The sequence below is a fragment of the Triticum aestivum genome, chromosome 5D (genome assembly GCF_018294505.1).
Source record: "Triticum aestivum cultivar Chinese Spring chromosome 5D, IWGSC CS RefSeq v2.1, whole genome shotgun sequence".
In the NCBI taxonomy this organism is placed as follows: domain Eukaryota; kingdom Viridiplantae; phylum Streptophyta; class Magnoliopsida; order Poales; family Poaceae; genus Triticum; species Triticum aestivum.
The window spans coordinates 7,766,401-7,782,300 of NC_057808.1; positions in this window are offsets into that span (position 1 = coordinate 7,766,401).

The window sequence follows — 15,900 nt, forward strand, 5'->3', positions numbered from 1 at the left end:
ACGGAAATCCCTCCTAACTGATTGAGCCATCTCATATGTGGCTTGATCCGGTTGAACGGACCAAGAAATTCCAAGATAATTCCAAACCCTTTGGCTAAAATTGCAAGCAAAGAAAAGATGAGCCCGATCTTCATGTTGTTCAAGGTTGCATAGCACACATGTGTCATCCTGGATGATCCAATGACGACGTTGCATCATATCCCTAGTGTTCAAACGATCCATTAATAGAAGCCAGCCAAACACTTTGAACTTGAGTGTGCATGCACACTTCCAACTCCATTTAAAGATAGGGTCGACCACTAGGTGTGAGAAGCAAGAGTCATAGTATATCTTTGACATAAAAACACCAGACTTCGAAGGCCACTTCCAAATGTCATTGCTCTCACCATCCAGATTGATCAAAGGCAGCAGGGCCTGGAGCTGAGTTAATTCTGAGTAGGCCTCCTGTGACAGAGGCAAACGGAAATGATCCAAGACATCAGGCCCCTCCTTAAACTCCTTGACAGTGATTGCATCATCAACTACAAATGAATGTAGCCTCGGGAAACAGTCATGTAAAGAACAACACGATTTCCCAACTGCCAACGGTCGAGCCAAAAAAGCACCGTAGAAAAGCATGATGCAAAATGGACGTATCAACTCCCCCAAGCTTATACCTCGCTTGTCCTCAAGCGAAAGCCGATATCGATAATCATGTCCACATGTTTAGAGAGAGAGGTGTCGATAAAAACGAAATACGGACATAGTAGTATCATGATCATTATTATAACATCAATATATAATATCATAAAACTTCACATGAGTAAGCAACAATTCATCACAACAACAAAGTATACAGCATAAACATTCTTGAAAACTAACAAACTATGTTCTCAGTCAACAAAGCAATTGCAATTCATCATATTTTCAGGAAGGGTCTCATGTAAGATCTTTTATTTAGGACGTCCAAATAATCAACTATCATTTAGTCTTCTATGACTGCTGACACTCACAACATATATATGGAGCAAAAGTTTCAGTCAGACACATAGAAAGATAGGGGCTTATAATTTCGCCTCCCAACTCATTTACCTCAAGGTTAATGTCAACAATAATAACTCATGATCACTCATATCCAACTGGATATATGTGCCTAAATCTTTCCACACCACATGATGCTTGCAAAAGAAAATATATAAAAAAGGAATGAAGGAGAACACTATTGACTCTTGCATGAAAAGTAAATACATAAAGGTAAAAGATAGGCCCTTCGTAGAGGGAAGTAGAGGTTGTCATGCGCTTTTTATTTTTGGATGTGCAAGCTCTTAATGCAAAGGAACATCACTTTATATTCCCCCTTGTGGTAGCAACCCTTATTATGTAGCAAGTCGCTTTTATTTCTTCACCATCACAAGATTGTACAAAGCTTACTTTCCCTTACCATAAAAGATCATACATATTTAGGAGCAATTTTTATTGCTTTATGCACCGATGACAACTTTACTTGAAGGATCTTATTCAACCCATAGGTAGATATAGTGGACTCTCATGGCATGAAACTAGGTTTAGGGGTTTTGGATGCACAAGTAGTATCTCTACTTGGTGCGGATTTTTGGCTAGCAAAGATATTGAGCAAGCACCACATGTTGGAGGATCCATAACAATATAACTTCTATGTGAATATAAGCAAACATAACTCATTATGTTGTCTTCCTTGTCCAACGTCAACAATTTGACATAAAATATTTAATGGGGGCTCACAATCACAAAAGATGTTCAAGATAGTATATTTATATGTGAATCTTCTCTTCCCTTATTAATCATTTATGAATTGCATCATCGACCAATGCTATGTTTTTTAACTTCCAACAAATTTTACCACTTACACTTTAATTTATGTGAAGTCATTACTTTCCATGGGATTAGCATATGATATTTTCATTATCTTTCATTGCTAAGCTTGAAACATAAAAGTAAAGAAGCAAAACTCAAACTACTCTTTATTATATAACTCTCAACTCGATTACGTAGATAGATAGATAGATCACGAAACTAACACTCAAAAATATATCATACCAAACTTTTATTCTACTAAATCACGAAATAGCTAAGGATCAAACTAAAATAGGGAAAGATAATATAAGTGATGGTGACACGATATCGGGGCACCTCCCCCAAGCTTGGCACAAGCCAAGGGGAGTGCCCATACCCGTGTGCTCAAGTCTCTTTCTTCGGTGATGATGGTGATGTAGTGGGCTTGTACTTCATAATGCTCATGAGTATTTCCCTCAAATTCTGAATTTCCTGGAGCACTTGACGAATTAACTCAGTATTCTTTTCCACCTCAGCCATAAAGTGTTTGTTCCTACACACTGGTACCGTAAGGTGCTATACAAACGGTTTTTGGAACCGTTGCCAAGTGAGTGTGGGCGATAGGGGGGTCCTTTCCACACGACCCAGAAACCGTCAGGGATGGGCGAGCGGCTACTGACGATCGCCATAGAATAAACGTATGAGAAGCCGCCCCAGTCCCATACGTTACATCTCGACGTTACGTTTCTGATCAGAGAGACATCCCAAACGATTACGCCGCTATAGTCGTGTGAAAAAGGTGGACATCAACATTTAATCTGCCGATATGTTTGTGATAGGTACGTTATCGCACACGGTTCAAGAATGTAAAATGTGTGCGGTGCCCCTACTAACACCAATTTGTCCATTTTGATAATTGTGTGCGATTGGTATTCCTATCACACACGCACACAGGTTTGAAACGTTTGTCGTATTACCATGAATCGCACACGCATATGAGACAAAACCGTGTGTGCGTCCGTGGGGCATCGCAAACGTTTCATGTCATAGAACCGTCTGTTCTCTTTTTTTCACCGCACACGCTGTTTTCTTTCTAACTGTGTGCACATTATTTTATCCGCTCCTAATTTTTATTTTTGCCTGTAATTTATTATGCAAATTGGAAATTTTGAAATATGAAACGTGCAATTCAAATTCTCAGCACAATGGTTCAACAACGAATCCATAAATAAAATTGTCAGTATAATATGTTCAGTAATTATAGGATTAGACAGCAATTAACTATGATGAACCACAATATTTACAGGCGGTAAAGGTGAAGAGACAAGTGCAGGCCCGTCGATGGAGGGGGCCAAGGTGGGCGACCGCCCAGGGCCCCCCAAAATTTGGGGCCCCCAATTTACTGGTTATTAGTAGGGTGTGTACCAATATAATCACACTTTTGCCATTTAATCCAGCGGCAAGGCCTAACCAAAGTACGCAGCAACAAAAAGCCAGCCCGCGAGACCTTCTTAAGTGTTCCCATCGATCGCTAACACGCCGCCGGTTCGCCTGCTTCCGCCAAACGAGCAGATGACGTCTCCTGCCTTCGGCCAATCGCCCGCCTGCTGCTTTCGCGGTTCCGCCAATCACCCAAGGTGCCGTCCGCTGCTCCCTCCGCCAATTTCTCGCCTGGAACGTCGTCAGCTGACCGCTGCTGACTTTCTCGTCTGCGGTTCTGCCATTGGCTATAACCCAGATCTCCATCTACTAGGTATACAACTTAATTTTATCATCCCTGTACTTGGTAGATTTCTAATTTTGATCTCCCTGACCTAGGTTAGGAGCAGCCGAGTAGGATGATATTATCATCTTGTGTCCATGGGCTGGGCATTGATAAATGATAATGAATTTATTTGTCAACGGTGCTAGGTTAGGAGTAAGATATAACAGAGTGAAATTGTGTAATAAACTGAGAGTACGCCTCAGTTATATTAGTTCTCATGTTATATGACTGTTTTTAAATTTTTAGGCCCAATTTTGATTCTCGTCCCAGGGCCCCGAATTTCTGGAGATGGCCCTGGACAAGTGTAAATCATTTTGACTGCCGATGGTGTTGAGGAAGCGGAATGCCCATAATGTGCCTTCCTGCATGCCATAGGCACGAACAACTTTTGTCCAACCCCTTGTGACGATCGCCCGCCCATCCTTCACCGCCTTTAGGAAGACTTCTAGAGCATTATCATGGTAGCATGAATTATATACTTTATGTTCGGGATCGTTGCAGAAATCAAAAAATTTCTACGCATCACCAAGATCAATCTATGGAGAGACTAGCAAAGAGAGAGAGGAGAGTGTATCTTCATACCCTTGAAGATCGCGATACGGAAGCGTTACAAGAACACGGTTGGTGGAGTCGTACACGCGGCAATTCAGATCACGGTCGATGATACGTCTCCAACGTATCTATAATTTTTTATTGTTCCATGCTATATTATATTCTGTTTTGGACATTATCGGGCTTTATTATACATTTTTATATTATTTTTGGGACTAACCTATTAACCGGAGGCCCCGCCCAGAATTGCTGTTTTTTGCCTATTTCAGAGTTTCGCGGAAAAAGAATATCAAACGGAGTCCAAACGGAATGAAACCTTCGGAACATGATTTTCGGAACGAACGTGATCCAGAGGACTTGGACCCTACGTCAAGACATCAACCAGGAAGGCACGAGGTAGGGGGCGCGCCTACCCCCCCAGGCGCGCCCTCCACCCTCGTGGGCCCCACGTTGCTCCACCGACGTACTTCTTCCTCCTATATATACCTACGTACCCCCAAACTACCAGATACGGAGCCAAAAACCTAATTCCACCGCCGCAACCTTCTGTACCCGTGAGATCCCATCTTGGGGCCTTTTCCGGAGCTCCGCCGGCGGGGGCATCGATCACGGAGGGCTTCTACATCAACACCATAGCCTCTCCGATGATGTGTGAGTAGTTTACCTCAGACCTTCGGGTCCATAGTTATTAGCTAGATGGCTTCTTCTCTCCTTTTGGATCTCAATACAATGTTCTCCCCCTCTCTTGTGGAGATCTATTCGATGTAATCTTCTTTTGCGGTGTGTTTGTTGAGACCGATGAATTGTGGGTTTATGATCAAGTTTATCTATGAACAATATTTGAATCTTCTCTGAATTCTTTTATGTATGATTGGTTATCTTTGCAAGTCTCTTCGAATTATCAGTTTGGTTTGGCCTACTAGATTGATCTTTCGTGCAATAGGAGAAGTGGTTAGCTTTGGGTTCAATCTTGCGGTGTCCTTTCCCAGTGACAGTAGGGGCAGCAAGGCACGTATTGTATTGTTGCCATCGAGGATAACAAGATGGGGTTTATATCATATTGCATGAGTTTATCCCTCTACATCATGTCATCTTACTTAAAGCGTTACTCTGTTCTTATGAACTTAATACTCTAGGTGCATGCTGGATAGCGGTCGATGTGTGGAGTAATAGTAGTAGATGCAGGCAGGAGTCGGTCTACTTGTCTCGGACGTGATGCCTATATACATGATCATACCTAGATATTCTCATGACTATGCTCAATTCTGTCAATTGCTCAACAGTAATTTGTTCACCCACCGTAATACTTATGCTCTCGAGAGAAGCCACTAGTGAAACCTATGGCCCCCGGGTCTATTTTCCATCATATTAATCTTCCAACACTTAGCTATTTTTATTGCCTTTTATTTTACTTTGCATCTTTATCATAAAAATACCAAAAATATTATCTTATCATATCTATCAGATCTCACTCTCGTAAGTGATCGTGAAGGGATTGACAACCCCTTTATTGCGTTGGATGCAAGGATTTATTTGTTTGTGTAGGTGCGAGGGACTCGTGCGTGGCCTCCTACTGGATTGATACCTTGGTTCTCAAAAACTGAGGGAAATACTTATGCTACTTTACTGCATCACCCTTTCCTCTTCAAGGGAAAACCAACGCAGTGCTCAAGAGGTAGCAAGAAGGATTTCTGGCGCCGTTGCCGGGGAGTCTACGCAAAAGTCAACATACCAAGTACCCATCACAAACCCTTATCTCCCGCATTACATTATTTGCCATTTTCCTCTCGTTTTCCTCTCCCCCACTTCACCCTTGCCGTTTTATTCACCCTCTCTTTTCCGCTCGCCCTTCCTTCGCCATGTCAGAATCAAAAAGAGTTGGGGGTCTCTCCCGAGTTTTAGTGCTTTGGACAACCCTTCTATTCTATCTAAACTCATAAATAATACTATGGAAAAACCCTAGGGGGGCAGCAGCCCTAGATGGGATGGAGGGGGCGGCCAAGAGAGGGAGAGAAGGGGGCGCGCCCTAGGGTGGGCCTTAGGCCCATCTGCGCCTAGGGTTTTCCCCCTCTCCCCTTTGCTGCGCCTTGGGCCTTGGTGGGAGGCGCACCAGCCCACTCAGGGGCTGGTCCCTTCCCACTCTTGGCCCATGCATGCCTCCGGGGCAGGTGGCCCCTCCCGGTGGACCCCCGGAACCCTTTCGGTGGTCCCGGTACATTACCGGTGATGCCCGGAACACTTCTGGTGTCCAAATCCTCACTTCCTATATATCATTCTTTACCTCCGGACCATTCCGGAACTCCTCGTGATCTCCGGGATCTCATCCGGAACTCCGAACAACATTTGGTAACCACGTACAAACTTCCCTATAACCCTAGCGTCATCGAACCTTAAGTGTGTAGACCCTACGGGTTCGGGAGGCATGTAGACATGACCGGGACATCTCTCTGGTCAATAACCAACAACGGGATATGGATACCCATGTTGGCTCCCACATGTTCCACGATGATCTCATCGGATGAACCACGATGTCGGGGATTCAATATATCCCGTATATAATTCCCTTTGTCTACTGGTATGATACTTGCCCGAGATTCGATCGTCGGTATCCCTATAGCTTGTTCAATCTCGTTACCGGCAAGTCTCTTTACTCGTTCGTAACACATCATCCCGTGATCAACTCCTTGGTCACATTGAGCTCATTATGATGATGTCCTACCGAGTGGGCCCAGAGATACCTCTCCGTCACACAGAGTGACAAATCCCAGTCTCGATTCGTGCCAACCCAACAGACACTTTCGGAGATACCCGTAGTGTGCCTTTATAGCCACCCAGTTACGTTGTGACGTTTGGCACACCCAAAGTATTCCTACGGTATCCAGGAGTTGCACAATCTCATGGTCTAAGGAAATGATACTTGACATTAGAAAAGCTTTAGCAGACGAACTACACGATCTTGTGTTGTGCATAGGATTGGGTCTTGTCCATCACATCATTCTCCTAATGATGTGATCCCGTTATCAACGACATCCAATGTCCATGGTCAGGAAACCGTAACCATCTATTGATCAACGAGCTAGTCAACTAGAGGCTCACTAGGGACATGTTGTGGTCTATGTATTCACACACGTATTACGATTTCCGGATAACACAATTATAGCATGAACAATAGACAATTATCATGAACAAGGAAATATAATAATAACCACTTTATTATTGCCTCTAGGGCATATTTCCAACACTTTAACCTTAGTTGCCTCCACTCCGGTCATGTAGTTTGCAAGGTAATCATTAGTAAATAGCTTCGGAAACCACTGAAAAGAGAAAATATCATATACTGAGGTCTAATAGAGTAACTTGTTATGGGCAGGGGAAAAGGCAACACATTACTTACCATCCTGAAGTTCACTGTTGTCTTGGACAAAGTGTAAATAAAGAGCTTAATTCCCATCACCCGTTTCTTTCGCCTAACAATTTTTCTTAGTTTCATCACTTGACGCTTGTTCATGAATATCTCATTGCCCCATACGCAAAAGGGATCGAAGCTTGGATCAGTACCGCTCATATATGTACCTACAAGCAACCAGTAAATGTTAGAAGCTAAACCGAGATTGCACAAATGATGTAAAATATAACTACCTACGTTCCTAAGTACAAGTATTTTTAGAGATTTCAATATGAACTACATACGGATGTATATAGAATTATAGATATATTTTAGACTAGAATCTAGATTCACTCATTTTGCTCATTATGTAGTCTATATTGGAATCTCTAAAAATACTTATATTTAGGAATAGATGGTGTATAAGACATGGGATGCAGCTAACCTCGACGGCAAACAACAGTACCGCCCATTGTAGCTCTGTGTAAGTACATGGAAAGCCAATGTTAACTATAACAGGGTTAACATCCACCAAAAATAGCAAATGGTAATAAAACGGCAGCATCTATAGTGATATCTTCATTGCGAAAGAGTAGCACGGTAGCTAAGGGACGGATTAAAAAATGGATACAACTGTTAATTGCAACAGGCTTAACAACATCCTATTTCATGTTTTGTAAGTTTGTAGCCATTGAAATACAACTGTTTAAAAATGGATACAACTGTGAATTGCAACAGGCTTAATGGCCATTGAAACCGGTACTGATAAAAATGCAATTGGAAGAGTTAAACATCATAAGGCAGGTGCTGCCAAAGCAGATAATGGCCCAGTTGTTTAAAAAAAGGTAGGGAAAATAGCTAAAACGTGTTACGCATGTTTACTACAACATGCTTAATACATCGACCATACAAAACATAGCCATTAATTGCAACTGGTATTGATAAGATTGAACTGGTGAGTACATACTTGGTAAGTCCTGAGAGGTAGTTGCTGGGGAACTTTATCTTGGCCAGAGCTCGCCCAAAGTCAGCAGCGGCGGAGGCGAGCTGTTCCTCCGGGTTGAAGTGTGGATCAGTACCACTGACATGTGTACCTACAGGCAACCAGTAAATGGTAGAAGTTAAACTGCAATTGCACAAATGATGTGAAATACTATAAGACATGGGATGCAGCTAACCTCGACGGCAAACAACATCATCGGCCATTATGACCCTGCGTAAGTACATGGACAGGGTTAGCATCCACCAAAAATAGCAAATGAGCAACATCTTTAGTGATATCCTGAGTTATGTATTGTAAGTTTGTTGCTGGTATTGGTGAAATTGAGCTGGACAGTTAATACTTGAACATCACACAGTGTGCAGTACTGAAATAAACAAGGCACGAACATTTTTAATACATCAACCGTACAAAACATAGCCATTGCAAGTGGTATTGGTAAGATTTAGCTGGTCAGATCATACATGTTAAGTCCTGGGGGGGTAGTCGTTAGGGCACTTCATCTGGGCCAGAGCATGCACCATGTTGGCGGCGGCGGAGGCGAGGTGTTCCTCTGGGTCAACACGCATAGCGGCCATCGCACCATGGACCGCCATCAGCTCCTCGACCTCCACGTGATATGTGGTTGGGCTTGCGTGGCGATGCTCTGGAGGTAGGGCGGTGGGGATTTGGAGGCATGAGGATGTTTCGCAGGCGCCATTTAAGCAATCAGGCCGGGGCCGTGATAGAGATTGGTGGGTTACCTGGCTGGATCAGAGCAGAACGTAGATGTGGTTGAAGCTGTGGTTGCGGCGGCGGTTTGAGCTGCCGGTAGGGGGAGGCGCGGGGGGTGATACTGAGGAAATTTGATGGGTGGGGATATGGTTGGAGGAATAAATTCTGAAATCGCGCGCCTAATGAAAATTTCGATGCGAAACTTGAAACTTGGCCGGGGGAAACACACAACGCAGACGAAGCGCGTAAAATACTCGTGTGCAAGAAAACAGAAAATTGGCAGATCCCGTCTCCAAAAAAATGTACATGTGTAGTTGATTTTTTTGGCCAATGGTACACCTGCTTTATTAGGAAACATCGCACAGGTAACTGACTTTTGGATCATTAATGCAAAAAAACGCACACGGGTACGACATAGAAACCGTGTGTTTTGTGATCTAATGATTAACGCAAAAAAATGGACACGGGCACACATGCTAATCAACGCTCAAAGCCCTCAAAGGATGCTCTTACCGACATTGTACGTTAATACTACAAACTTAAAGTACTACTAGTAATTTGCTCTAATACTACAGACTTAAACTACTTCTCACATGCTACCATCAGGGCATGATGGCCAGACGCCGGCGTTCTCCTTCCCAGCCTTGTAGGCGGCAGCCCACTGTGCTTCAATCTCCGCCAAGCTCTCCTCACCATGGCGTGCGGCCTCTTCTTTCTTGCGGCGGCGGGACTCTCTTTTCTTGACTGCTTTCTGCCTTTTCCACTCCTTCTGTGCAGCTTTGGCCGCCTCTAGATCCACCGCCCATTCGGCCATGGTAGCCTCAAAGTCCGCCCATGTAACTGTGTGGCCGGCGGCGGCGATGAACTCGGCGCAGCAAGATGCCATCGCTTCCTTACCATGTGTGCGGTCGCGGGCAGCGAGGAACGCGGCGCGGCGGGATGCCATCGCTTCCTTACCAGTTATGGTGCACCGAGGTGCCATGAACGACACTTGGAGAGAGCTCTGGGACGGAGGGGTTGGGTAGCCGTACAGTGCGGTGGTTTTTAAGAGCTCAACGACAAACGACAAAGGAAATTTGGCTTCCCTTACAATTTTGCTCGTTCATTATCGCACACGGTTCATCTCCGTCGCTTCCGGAAACAGTGTGCGCTGAGCCTATTGTGTGTTGCGTTATGATTGGCCGGAACCCCAGTCACGCAGATCGCGCGTGTGCACCATAGGATGGGCCGCGATCGAATGGCAATCCACGTCCCTCACATCGCATCCGTGCAGCTGTAGCTGGATTGGATTTATATGCGCTAAATGCCTAGAAAATGCACATAATCCCCTAAATATGGCAAATGAGCCTGGAAAAATGCCAAATTTGAACACGGTGATTTGCAGGGTGTATGTTCATCGTAGAAAAAAACTCCAGGGCAAAGAACGAAGAAAATTTGGATTCCCCTCCAATCTTGGTGATTTCTCTCTCGAAAGCATGGAACTTCCTCGGTGATGGTTCGATTTATGAAGGGCGTGCATGACGACATAAGCCAAACCTTCTCAAATTTTTACCAATGCATGGTGAGGTCATACCATGGCACCATGCCAGGCGTCATGTTTTTCAAGCATTTATTTCATTTTTTCTATAGTTGAAAACCCAATAAACAAACGTTTGTGGTTGACTATTGCCACACATTTCATCGAAATATCTGTCCATTCCTTGTAAAAGGCATGATAATTTACTAAATGGTACGAGCATGGTTTTCCAGGCCATTTTTGTGCACTCTTTCATGTACCAATTGTTTGAACTTGAATTATGTGCATTAATGCCTAGAAATGCACATAATCCCCAGATACGTCTCCAACGTATCTATTATTTATGAAGTATTCATGCCATGTTTACAATAGTTTTATATGATTTGATTAGAACTAACCCGGACTGACGATGTTTTCAGCAGAACTACCGTGGTGTTGTTTTTGTGCATAAATAAAAGTTCTCGGAATGCGATGAAAATCAACGGAGAATTTTTCTGGAAAATATAAAAAATACTGGAACGAAGAGTTACCGGAAGGGAGGCCAGTGGGCCCCACGAGGGTGGAGGGCGTGCCCACCCCCCTAGGGCGCGCCCCTGTGCCTCGTGGACTCTCCGTGGGGCCCCTGACTTGTTCTCGACGCCAACCTCTCCTATAAATCCGCAAACCTCCAGAAAATAACCTAGATCGGGAGTTCTGCCACCGCAAGCCTCTGTAGCCACCAAAAACCAACCGAGACCCTGTTTCGGCACCCTGCCGGAGGGGGGATCCATCACCGGTGGCCATCTTCATCATCCCGGCGCTCTCCATGACGAGGAGGGAGTAGTTCAGCCTCAGGGCTGAGGGTATGTACCAGTAGCTATGTGTTTGATCCCTCTCTCTCTCTCTCTCTCTCTCTCTCTCTTGTTCTTGACATGGCACGATCTTGATGTACCGCGAGCTTTGCTATTATAGTTGGATCTTATGATGTTTCTCCCCCTCTACTCTCTTGTAATGGATTGAGTTTTCCCTTTGAAGTTATCTTATCGGATTGAGGCTTTAAGGATTTGAGAACACTTGATGTATGTCTTGCATGTGCTTATCTGTGGTGACAATGGGATATTCACGTGATCTACTTGATGTATGTTTTGGTGATCAACTTGCGGGTTTAGTGACCTTGTGAACTTATGCATAGGGGTTGGCACACGTTTTCGTCTTGACTCTCCGGTAGAAACTTTGGGGCACTCTTTGAAGTTCCTTGTGTTGGTTGAATAGATGAATCTGAGATTGTGTGATGCATATCGTATAATCATACCCACTGATACTTGAGGTGACATTGGAGTATCTAGGTGACATTAGGGTTTTGGTTGATTTGTGTCTTAAGGTGTTATTCTAGTACGAACTCTAGGATAGATCGAACGGAAAGAATAGCTTCGTGTTATTTTACTACGGACTCTTGAATAGATCAATCAGAAAGGATAACTTTGAGGTGGTTTCGTACCCTACAATAATCTCTTCGTTTGTTCTCCGCTATTAGTGACTTTGGATTGACTCTTATTGCGTGTTGAGGGACTATTATATGATCCAATTATGTTATTATTGTTGAGAGAACTTGCACTAGTGAAAGTATGAACCCTAGGCCTTGTTTCGAAGCATTGCAATACCGTTTGTGCTCACTTTTATCATTAGTTACCTTGCTGTTTTTATATTTTAAGATTACAAAAACCTATATCTACCATCCATATTGCACTTGTATCACCATCTCTTCGCCGAACTAGTGCACCTATACAATTTACCATTGTCTTGGGTGTGTTGGGGACACAAGACACTCTTTGTTATTTGGTTGCAGGGTTGTTTGAGAGAGACCATCTTCATCCTACGCCTCCCACGGATTGATAAACCTTAGGTCATCCACTTGAGGGAAATTTGCTATTGTCCTACAAACCTCTGCAGTTGGAGGCCCAACAATGTCTACAAGAAGAAGGTTGTGTAGTAGACATCATCCCCTAAATATGGTAAATGAACCCAGAAAAGTGCCAAATTTGAACACGGTGATTTGCGGGGTGTATGTTCATCGTAAAAAAAACTCATGGACAAAGGACAAAGGAAATTTGGACCCCCTTCAATCTTGGTGATTTCCCCCTCGAAACCATGAAACTTCCTCAGTGATGGTTCGATTTATGAAGGACGTGCATGACGATATAAGCCAAACCTTCTCAAATTTTTACCAGGGCATGGTGAGGTCATACCATGGCACAATGCCAGGCGTCATGTTTTACAAGCATTTATTTCATTTTTCTATAGTTGAAAACCCAATGAACAAACGTTTGTGGTTGCCTATTTCCACACATTTCATCGAAATATCTGTCCATTCCTTGTAAAAGGCATGAGAATTTACTAATTGCATGAGCATGGTTTCCAGGCCGTTCCTGTGCACCCTTTCATGCACCGATTGTTTGAACTTGAATTATGTGCATTAATGCCTAGAAAATGCACATAATCTCCTAAATATGGTAAATGAACCCGGAAAAGTGCCGTTGAACACGGTGATTTGTAGGGTGTATATTCATCGTAGAAAAAACTCATGGACAAAGGACAAAGGAAATTTGGACCCACCTTCAATCTTGGTGATTTCCCCTCGAAACCATGAAACTTCCTTGGTGATGGTTCGATTTATGAAGGGCGTGCATGACGACATAAAGAAAGCATTCCCAAATTTCTACCAAGGCACGGTGAGGCCATACCATGGCACCAAGCCAGGCGTCATGTTTTCCAAGCATGTATTTCATTTTTGTATAGTTGTTAACAGTAAACGACGCGTTTATGGTTGACTATTGCCACACATTTCCTTGAAATAGCTGCCCGTTCCTTGTAAAAGGCATGAGAATGTACTAAATAGCACGAGCATGGTTTTCCAGACCGTTCTTGTGCACCTTTTCATGCATCGATTGTTCGAATTTGAATTATGTGCATTAATGCCTAGAAAATGCAAATAATCCCCTAAATATGGTAAATGAGCCCGGAAAAATGTCAATTTTCAACACGTTGCATTTGAGGCGGTATGTTGATCGTTGGAAAAAACTGAATGACAAACTAGGACGGAAATTTGGATTCCCCTTCAATCTTGGTGATTTCCCTCTCGAAAGCATGGAACTTCCTCGGTGATGGTTTGATTTATGAAGGGCTTGCATGACAACATAAATCAAACTTTCTCACCTTTTAACTAGGGCACGGTGAGGCCATACCATGGCACCATGCCAGGCGTCATGTTTTTCAAGCACATATTTCATTTTTCTATAGTTGATAACCCAGTAAATGACGCGTTTGTGGTTGACTATTGCCACGCACTCCCTTAAAATCTCTGCCCATTCCTTGTAAAAGGCTTGAGAATTTACTAAATACCACGAGTATGATTTTTCCAGACCGTTCTTGTGCACCTTATCATGCACCGATTGTTCGAATTTGAATTATGTGGATTAATGCCTAGAAAATGCACATAATCCCCTAATATGGTAAATGAGCCCGGAAAAATGCCAAATTTAAACACGTTGCATTTGAGGGGGTATGTTGATTGTATAAAAAATTGAATGACAAGCTAGGAAGGAAATTTGGATTCATGGCCCCTTAAATCTTGCTGATTTCCCCCTCGAAACCATGAAATTTCCTCGGTGATGGTTCGATTTATGAATTGCGTGCATGACGACATAAGACAAACATTCTCAAATTTTTATCAGGGCATGGTGAGGCCATACCATGGCACCACGCCAGGCGTCATGTTTTCCAAGCATGTATTTCATTTTTGTATAGTACACAGTAAACACATTTCCTTGAAATATCTGCCCATTCCTTGTAAAAGGCATGAGAATTTACTAAATAGCACGATCATGGTTTTCCATACCGTTCTCGTGCACCTTTTCAAGCACTGATTGTTTGAATTTGAATTATGTGCATTAATGCCTAGAAAATGCACGTAATCCCCTAAATATTGTAAATGAACTCGGAAAAGTGCCAAATTTGAACACGGTGATTAGCAGGGTTTATGTTCATTGTAGAAAAAACTCATGGACAAAGGACAAAGGAAATTTGGATTCCCATTCAATCTCGGTGATTTACTATCGCGCATGATTCATCTCTGTCGCCTCTGCGAACTGTGTGTGTTCACTCACACATGCAAAAGGAAAAAGAAAGTCCTCGCCCACTTCGTCCCCACCCACTCGCCGCGGACTCCTACGCAACTCATCAACTTCTATCGCGGCGGACACCCTAAGCTCGATGACTATTGTCGGCGGGCGGAGGTCGCGCTCCAAACGGCACGGGATTTCGCCCCTATCGCTTTCCACTGCTTTCGCACCGACATTCTGGACTCTGGTCGACTGGGGTTTTCTGCGGGATTGGGCCGGGGATTTTTCTCATGGAGAAGGTAATCAACTTAGTGAAATATTCACTCATCTCTTATCGCAGTCCGTCCGTCTTTGTTAATCAACTGGCGGAAATCGCCGTGGAATCATTTTTGTTCTTGCTGATTCGTGGGTGTTCATTCATGTGTCCACAGTGCGAGCACAAATCGGGCAAGTGTGGTCGCGGCCAGCCGGAAACGAAGTTCTATCTCACCATTTCAGATGACTTCAGGGAGCGCTCGGTATGTTCAATCTCAACCTAGCACGGCCGGCATGGCTTAATTTTGTGAACATATACCGTCTGTTGCTACATTATTTATATATTTGCATTAAATATTTGTTATATTATCTATTTTTAATTTTATATTTTTGTACTTTGCTTTCATCTATATATTGATCTGTTCTATCAGTTACTACCATATTTGCATCTTGCTCTGTTATTTCAATATATCTAATTTACGATCTTAATTTTCATTTCAAGCAGTACATCCCTTGCTTTGCAAGAATAGGAGTAGAAGGAAATCTTGGGCTTTACTTTGTTGATGACTCCCAGGATGTCATATTGACAACGCAGCATGGATTTACAATGACGATTAGCGTAAAAGTTGATAAAGATGGTCATTCCTATTTTAATGCGGACTTTTGGAGAAAAATGTCTAAGTGTTATGAACTGAAAGCTAGCAATAAAATTCTAGTGCGTATACCACAGCCTGATCTAATTAACATGGATGTTTACTTCCCCAACGTCATCAGCCGATCGAAGTCTGATTGAGGTTAGTGTCCTTTCAACTTTATCCATGCTGT